Consider the following 9,328-nt stretch of genomic DNA (forward strand, 5'->3'; position numbering starts at 1 on the left):
AGTTTCCTAAGAAAAGATTTCTGTATCTCACCATGTTATAACTTTTTTCATAGAAGGGAGAAATATACCTAAGTGTGGCACAGATTTGACAAAGGGGTGGAAACATAGGTGGAAACTATAGATGGCTTTTATTCTTCTGTCCCAAACTTTAACAGTTTTTCAAGACTTTACTATTAGCAAACAACATGCTTATTTAAAAAAAAATAATGGGTGCTGAGCTTCCAGACATCTAGGTGTTATCTCTCCTCTTTTTGCTCTTTGTCTGGACTTTCACTGAAATTATATACTTGTTTTTTTATTGATAAATTTATCACTTATATATGTATTCATAAGCAATATGGTTTAGCTTGTCCTGATTTTGAAATGTATATATGCAAAGTCATATCTGGAGTATTTTGCTTTTATCCCTGAGTAAGGTTGTCCCTCTGTGTTATACTGCTGCAGAGAGTTCTAGTTTGCTGATATGCACTGCCTTTAAATATTCCATTTTTACCTGTGCACCAATGTATTTATTTATCTAGTCTACCACTCATGGACATTCTTGTGGTTATACAGTATCAGTTCAGTTCAGTCACTCAGTTATGTCCAACTCTTTGCGACCCCATAAACTGCAGCACACCAGGCCTCCCTGTCTATCACCAACTCCCGGAGTTCACCCAAACCCATGTCCATTGAGTCAGTGATGCTATCTAACCATCTCATCCTCTGTCATCCCCTTCTCCTCCTGCCATCAATCTTTCCCAGCATCGGGGTCTTTTCAAATGAGTCAGCTCTTCGCATCAGGTGGTGAAATTATTGGAGTTTCAGCTTCAACATCAGTCCTACAAATGAACACCCAGGACTGATCTCCCTTAGGATGGATTGGTTGGACCTCCTTGCAGTCCAAGGGACTCTCAAGAGTCTTCTCCAACACACCAGTTCAAAAGCATCAATTCTTCAGCACTCAGCTTTCTTTATAGTCCAACTCTCACATCCATACATGACTACTGGAAAAACCATAGCCTTGACTAGACAGACCTTTGCTGGCAAAGTAATGTCTCTGCTTTTTAATATGCTGTCTAGGTTGGTCATAACTTTCCTTCCAAGGAGTAAGCGTCTTTTAATTTCATGGCTGCAGTCACCATCTGCAGTGATTTTGGAGCCCAGAAAAATAAAATCAGCCACTGTTTCCACTGGTTCCCTATCTATTTGCCATGTATTGATGGGACCAGATGCCATGATCTTAGTTTTCTGAATGCTGAGCTTTAAGCCAACTTTTTCACTCTCCTCTTTCACTTTCATCGAGAGTCTCTTTAATTCTTCTTCACTTTCTGCCATAATGTTATACAATATAGCAGGTTTAATTTGTCAAAAACGGTCACAACAGTTTCTCCTGACCCACATTCACTCCTCTATCAAATTTAATTCTGGCCCCCTTGAATCTGAATGACCTTGTGACAGCTTACTCCGATAGAGTATGGAGGAAGGGAAACTGTGGGACTTTCAGGGCCAGGTCTTAAAAAGCAGGGCATCGTCTGCCTTATTTGCTGCAACCCCTAGGCTTTGATCTCCGAACTATCCATCTCTGAATTTCAGTGATTCTGAGGCCCCCATGTAGTGAGAAAGCCAATCTATCTATAGAGATGACGTTTGGATACTCTGGTTAGTCTCTGTAATTTTTGAACCATCCTAGTTTAAGGAACAGCAATGTGAGAGAAGGAATCTCCAGCTGTTTCCAGCTTCCAGTGGTCAAGTCTTCTCAGCTGAAGTCCCAAATATCATGGCATTAAAGAGAAGTCAACTTCACTCTGCTCAATATGAAATTTTGATTTGAAGAATCTATGGGTATAATAAAATGGTGGTCATTTTAGGTTACTAAGTTTTCAGTGCTTTGTAACCTAAACAATAATGGTTTCAGTTTACTTTCAAAAGTTTTTAGTTGGCCTGTTACTTTTTAAGAACCTTTCTGACTATAACCTACATTAAAAAACACAATTTTCATTATACAGTCACAGTCATGTGTAGTCAGGCTTGCCCTAACTGAGCTTTTGAGGAAGTAATAGATATTCCTTTTAAATGAAATTTGCTCTGCTGTTTATTCTTCTCATCTATTCCCTCTCCTCTTTTCTCTATTTAAGTTCAGTAAAGATGATCACAACTGAAGAAGTTGATTTCATAAATAACAGGTCTCAATCTGCAGATTGAAGGTGTAGTTTAACAGGTGTTCTTAATCTCTTTATCTCTTGTAGAATATGTAGAATATGTATACATTTCAATGTCTTATATATATTTTACTTCATACACAAACCCACACATATTTTGCACTCTAAACTCAGAGTTAAATTGCTCTACACTGGCCTAAGGCTGAGTAAATCAATAAAACCAAAACAAAAAATATGGAAAGAGTCAATCTAATAAACACTTCTAAACTTAATTTGGATGTTGAAGCATATGGAAACTCCAGGAACCCATCATTGTTTCAAAATGAAAGCCTGAGAGAGGTCAGTGACTCACCCCTGGACTGCCAAAAAGGGAATTCTATGGTACCTGGAGCGAAAATGTCTTTGCAGAAGGTGCAGGTGGAGAGTAGTTTGGATTGCATTTAGGCTGTTGTATGTTGTCTGTGTTCTTTACTTTTCTGTCTTTATCTGTACTATTTCCTATTATTTCCTCACCATCCTTTTACATTTCCCTCCCCATTCTCCCTAAGTTCATGCACTTGCTGGCTTGTAAATGTAAGGTTTATCCATTTACAGAGGATTGTTAATTCATAACTAGCTGTGGTTCAGCATGACAATTAGACACACTCTTGTATAGTTATCTATTGCTGTATGATATGCTATCCCAGAGTTTAATAGTTTAAAATAATAACAAGCATGTATTATCTCACACAGTTTCCATGGGTCAGGAATTTGGGGGTGACTTAACTGGTTGGTTTTGATGTGAGATCTCTGATAAGACTGGAGTCATATTTACTTTGGAAGAGTCACCTGAAAACTTGATTGAGAATAGGAGAGCCAGTTCTCACATGGCTAGCAAGTCAGTGGTGGCTGCTGGCAAAAGGCCTCAGTTCCTGGGCACATATACCTGTTTACTGAGCTGCTTGAGGGTTCAGTGCATCACAGCTGGCTTCCACAAGAATGAGTGATCCGAGAGAGGGCAAAATTGAAGTCATAGTATCTTTTATGACAGAACTTCAGAAATTACAATATTCTCTTAGCTCCATAGTCAGTCCTATCTAGTTTAGTTGTATGCACAAGTAGCTGCATATCAGATGAGAATTTCCAGAGTCATGTTGGACTCTCTGGCTATCACTGTCCTGGAGACAAACAGCTTCATTTCAGACCCCAATTCTAGCACTTACTCCATTTGCGACTTCAAGACATTTACTAAATTCTATTTCTCATGTTTAAAACCTGGATGAGGATAGTACAGTAGATTTCACTTTTACTCCCAATATTTTGCTGCCCTTTTGGGGAGGATTATACATCCTTGCCCATCAATATGGATTTATAGTATGCCTTCCCGTGTGAGGAATATATCGCCTCAACATCAGTCATCACCATGGGAGTTGCTTTGGTTGATAAAATGTGAGTAGAAGTGAGGTGGATTCACATACCAGCAGAATCTTTACAGGCAGTGAGATCTCTATATGTCATGTTCCTCAAGTCTGGGTCCCTCCATGAAGAAAATGTGGAGCAGAGCCACTGCTGATCTATAAAAAATATACAATGTGAACCCGAAATAACCCTTGCTGTTGTTATGCACCATGTTTTGGGGGTTATTTGTTATCTAATCTAGCAGAATCTAACTGACACAACAATTATCTACTCAGTAGGAGTACCTTAAGATTTGATAAAGTGTTTTTGAAGTGTTTATAACACCAAGACATAGTAAACAACCCTAAGACATAGTAAACAACCCTATGTATTACCTTTTATCTATTAACCTATTACTATAGTTATACAAACCTAAGTTCCCATGAACTGAGTTTGTAAGCCATGACGTTAATTAGTTCATCAGAGGTGTATTTACTTTCTGGTCTGTGCTGTGTGCTGTCCTTAGTCATTCAGTCGTGTCCGACTCTTTGCGACCCCATGGACTGTAGCCCACCAGGCTCCTCCATCCATGGGGATTCTTCAGGCAAGGATACTGAGTGGGTTGCCATGCCCTCCTTCAGGGGATCTTCCTAACCCTGGGATTGAACACAGGTGTCCTGCATTGCAGGCAGATTCTTTACCATCTGAGCCACCACTTTATGGTCAGGAGACCAAAATATAGATCAGAGGATGCTTTTTGAGTATCCAGTTAGAGTAAGAGGTATTTTTATCCAGCAGTAGTGTCCCAATCAGTCAGTTCCACCACCCCGAGGACACTTGTGTACAGTGTTTTGTCTTGTGGAAAAGAAACACTGAACAAGTTACCATTCTACAAACTCTTCTTTTTCTAGGGAACCACCAATCTTCTTTTTCTCACACTTGCTTTTATGTGAATTTTCCAGACTTACAGTAATCATGATATTCCAGTATAATTTATGACAGTTACAATATCAATATAGTCAGTTACAGTTTAGAATATTGCAACATACTTATAAAGTTTACCATAGAGTAAATACAATGTGGTAGGCACTGTTCTAAGCACTTTACAAATGCTTAATCACTTAATTCTTATGATAAACTTATGTGCTATTATTATCACCATTTTCCAAAAGACAAAATTGCATCCAAAGACATTAAGCAACCTGCCCAGGAACTTAAACTAACAGACGACCTCCTCTTGGTAAGATAATTCCATTGACTAATTCCACCATCCTTTATAAATTGTTTTTATACCACATACAGTGAAATTTTATTCTCATATTTTAAAGCTTTATTTCTAAGCACTATTTAGTGCTTTAGGTTTTGGGTGGGGTAGAAAGAAACATGAGAAATAGAATTTAGTAAATTTCTTAAAGTTGCAAACCGAGTATTCTTTAGGTTTGGGGTGGGGTAGAAAGACAGGGGAATGCAGTAAGCAACAGGGAGAAATTTGTAGGACAACATACTTAGTTTATGAAGTCATAGCTTAATCCACAGTAGCTTTGAGAGAGTCAATTCCTAGGCAGGTTAATAAGAAGTCCGGGGTCCCCAAGGAGGAGCAAGGGGTCTGCACTCTGGAGTTCTCAAGGAGGAGAAAAGGACAAATTTTTTTTCTTTAATCCAGGAGCTGATGATTACCCAACAAAACAACTCAGTTGAAACTTTGTACTAAGGATTATATAGCAACAATGTATCCTGCTTGAGGACATGTTTCTCCTTGAGAACCTTCTGACTAATCTTGTTAAAATGTATATTATGGGAGTGGGTTTGGTGAAAGTGAAGTTGCTCAGTCATGTCTGACTCTTCGCAACACTATGGGCTGTAGCATCCATGGAATTTTCCAGGCAAGAGTACTGGAGTGGGTTATCATTTCCTTTTCCAGGGGATTTTCCTGACCCAGGGATCAAACCTGGGTCTCTGGCATTGCAGGCAGATACTTTACCATCTGAGCCACCTGGGAAGCCCAAACTTTGTATTAGTTCTAATCCTGTCATCTTAAAATGTAAATTGTGGGAGTGTGTCTAGTAAGAGCTTTACAACCTTGAGACTTTTTTTGGTTTATTGTAATAACCAATTAAAAAAGTATGTAACTCCCTTGCTAAGACTAGTGGGGGGGGGGAGCACTCTCCAACCCCCTTCTGATGTCTATGTCAAAGCTTTCTCTGTCCTTTTTTATGCTTTAAATGAGTGCATCCCTCATGGCTCAGCTGGTAAAGAATTCGCCTGGAATGTGGGAGACCTGGGTTTGATCCCTGGGTTGGGAGGATTCCCTGGAGAAGGGAAAGGCTACCCACTCCAGTATTCCTGCCTGGAGAATTCCATGGACTGTGTAGTCTATGGGTTGTAAAGAGTCAGTCGCAACTTTCAATTCACTTTTATGCTTTAATAAAACTCTGCTACACAAAAGCTCTTGAGTGATCAAGCCTGGTCCCTGGTCCTGAAGCTAAATCTTCTTCGGAGATCATGAATCCAACATCATTCACCATAAGCCATCAGCTTCCCCTTTTGTTTCCATCACTGACCCACCTCTTCTGTGATGTGGACAATTCAGGCTTTTAGATTTTTTTTGTTTTCTTCTCCTTTCACCCAATACTAGTCTCACATAAATTGTCTCCATACACTTCCCAACCAAAATGTGGTTCCTAAACTTTTCCTATGGAGAAATTCTGGAGTCCTTAGTATTCAGGGCTTTAAGAGACCACAGATGTCATAAAGCTTCCCCCTTGTAAAACATGAATCTTGAGCCTACACTGGTGAAGCTGCATCCTGGGGGGAAAAACAAAAACAAAAACATCCTCCATACAGCCAGCAGCGTGAGCTCTAGGACAGATAATTTTGTTGTTCGGTTACTCAGCCATGTTCACCTCTTTGCAACCACATGGACTACAGCACATCAGGCTTCCTTGTCCACCATCTCCTGGAGTTTGCTCAAACTCATGTCCATTGTGTTAGTGATGTCATCCAACCATCTTGTCCTCTGTTGTCCTCTTCTCCTCCTGCCTTCTATCCTTCCCAGATAGATATCCCAGGGCAGATATTGGACACCACAAACATTTTAGAAAATGCTGCAAAGACAGCTCTGTATACGAGTTGCTCAGGAAAGACCAATGTTTATCAGTTGGATTCAGCCCCACTGTCTGTCACTCTGTTAGTACAATCCAGTCAGAAAACTGTTCTAGGGATTCACATAGGAAGAATCTAATAGCAGTAATTAGAAAAACAGATCATGAAAGAGTTAAGAAACCAAAAGAAAGATGAGGAGTAACCAAAAATAAGCAGCAGCAAGAAGTTGCCACTTCTCCGAGGGCTAGAGGTAGAATAGAATAGAAATAGAAAAAGAGGTACCACCATCATCCAGGGGTTGGGATGGACTCCCCAGTGAAGCTGAAATGACACAGGCTGGTGAGATAGGATCTGAGACCACCAAGAGATCAGCTCTCTAGTGGGACTGTAGCCATATAGGATCAATAGGCTGAATCCCAGGAAGGAGAAATTCCAGGGTTTTCCCAGGAAGCAAAGCAAGAAGGAGAGAAATATCTTGGTCTCACCAACATAGTCTATCAGTGACTCCCATTGGTCAAGTCTACTGGAAACCAGTGAGCAAGAAAGTGAAGTCACTCACTCGTGTCCGAGTCTTTGTGACCCCATGGACTGTAACCTACCAGGCTCCTCCGTTCATGGGATTTTCCAGGCACAGGTACTGGAGTGGATTGCCATTTCCTTCTCCAAGAGATTTTCCCAACCCAGGGATTGAACCTGGGTCTTCCACATTGCAGGCAGGCACTTGACTGTCTGAGTCACCAGGGAAAACAATAATGTCAGTTGCGGGCTCTTCATGTATGGCCTTCATTGTGCTTGTGTGTGTTAATCACTCTGTCGTGTCCGACTCTTTGAGACCCCATGGACTGTGGCCCGCCCGGCTTCTCTGTCTATGGGAGTCTCCAGGCAAGATTAGTGGAGTGGATTGCCATTCCCTTTGGCAGAGGAACTTTCCAACTCAGGGATCTAACCCTGGTCTTCTGCATCGCAGGCAGGTTCTTTATCGTTTGAGCTACAGGGAAGTCCTAAAAACATTGGCAGCGGTGGGATTCGAACCCACGCCCCCGAAGAGACTGGAGCCTTAATCCAGCGCCTTAGACCGCTCGGCCACACTACCACTTCCGGTTGAATAAGGGAGCCTGGAATGTAGTTTCCAGTGACATACAGCTGACTTGGAGGAAAAACAGGCAAATGATGGAAAACAATCAGAAATTCAAACCAGTATTTCTGCAAATCAGATGTCTGAGCAAGAGACACTGCATCTGCACTCAACCACAGGTACACTTACATTTTTAAACACCCTGGAACAAGAAGACAGTTTCACCTTCTTTTAATCAGGCGTGATACCCAGATCCTCTGACAGAACCCCAGTGATCCCTGCTTTGGAGGGTTCATACTCCTGGGTTATCCCCTGTTCTTGAGTGTGTGCTGATCTGGTGACTTGCTTCTGACAAATAGAATATGTCAAAAGCTATGATGTGTCGTTTTTGAGATTAGTTTCCAAACGGTTGTGGCTTCTATCTTGGGCTCCCACTTGCAGTCTTTCACTTGCACATTTCCTCAGAAGAAAGTCAGCTGCCAAGGAATGAGCTGCCCACAGGACAAGAAACAACCAAGACTTGAGGACTTCTAAGAGCCCTTGAGTAACTGAGTCCAGCCAACACCCATGTGTGTGGGTTTGCAAGTGGAGCGCCAAAGAGCTCCAGTACTATAGTTCTTTCTGTATGGGTGCAGAAAAGAATTCAATGAGAGGCAAAGTGATAGATCAGAATTGATTTACTTGTGAGGCCGGTGGCCCAAGCAGGTGGGCAAGGGGGTGCTGTGCCCCGAAGACTTCCTGGGCTACAGTTTCATAATCAAAGGAAACATGGGATGGGGAGGGAGGGAGAAGAGCTTCTTTGTCTTTCTTGAAGTAGACGTCACGATTCCATCATCAGCTCCTTCTCCAGGTTGAGCAGGGGAGTTTTTTTTTTCTTTTTTTTTTCTTTTTCTTTGTCCACACATGGTCAAACTTTGTCTACAAATTATTATTATTTTTAATGTGTTCAGAGGGTATGTCCTTGGGATCATTAACTTACTGTGCTCACTGGGCAGGATGTGGGTCTCATGCCACCATTGCTTTATCCTTTGGGACATATCCCATGCTTCTGTTGCCTGGTTTTGTTCCTAAGCAAGCCTGTTTGGTTTTGTGGTTAAGCAAACCTGCTTTGCTGAGTAATCGTTAACTTACAGGGGTCTCTTATATTTCCTCTATTTATAGTCCAATAGTGGGATCAACTATTTAATCACCTACTTTGTCCATTTACTCTGCCCTTATCACAGGGATAAGCCAAAGACATAAAAGGGGAAATAAAAGGAAGAGAAGGCATCATTTTTAGTGTCTGTTATGTACCAGGAAGATCCCCTGGAGTAGGAAATAGAAACTCACTGCAGTATGCTTGCCTGGAAAATTCCATGGACAAAGAAACCTGGCAGGTTATAGCCCATGGGGTCACAAACAGTCAGGCATGACTGAGTGGCTCAGCATGCGTAGCACCAACATACCTACCAAGCCCATTGTTCCCACTCATCTTCACTTCTGTCCTCTGAGTTGGGTGATCATCATTGGTTCTGTTTTACAGACCAGGAAGTTGAAGATGAAAAGGGACAATAATTTGCTCAAGGTTCCACAGTGTTGAAAAGCAGAGACTTGATGGATAGCCAAATCGATGGTTTTATTCTCATTATCTCAC

General features: G+C 41.3%; 1 non-coding gene across 1 annotated transcript; it reads right to left on the bottom strand.

Annotated features, from left to right (window-relative positions):
- Positions 1 to 7,631: 7,631 nt before the first annotated feature.
- Positions 7,632 to 7,713, bottom strand: TRNAL-AAG. The gene has a single exon. It is a non-coding gene; the product is annotated as a tRNA-Leu (tRNA).
- Positions 7,714 to 9,328: the final 1,615 nt, after the last annotated feature.

The sequence above is a fragment of the Cervus canadensis genome, chromosome 28 (assembly GCF_019320065.1).
Source record: "Cervus canadensis isolate Bull #8, Minnesota chromosome 28, ASM1932006v1, whole genome shotgun sequence".
Lineage (NCBI taxonomy): Eukaryota > Metazoa > Chordata > Mammalia > Artiodactyla > Cervidae > Cervus > Cervus canadensis.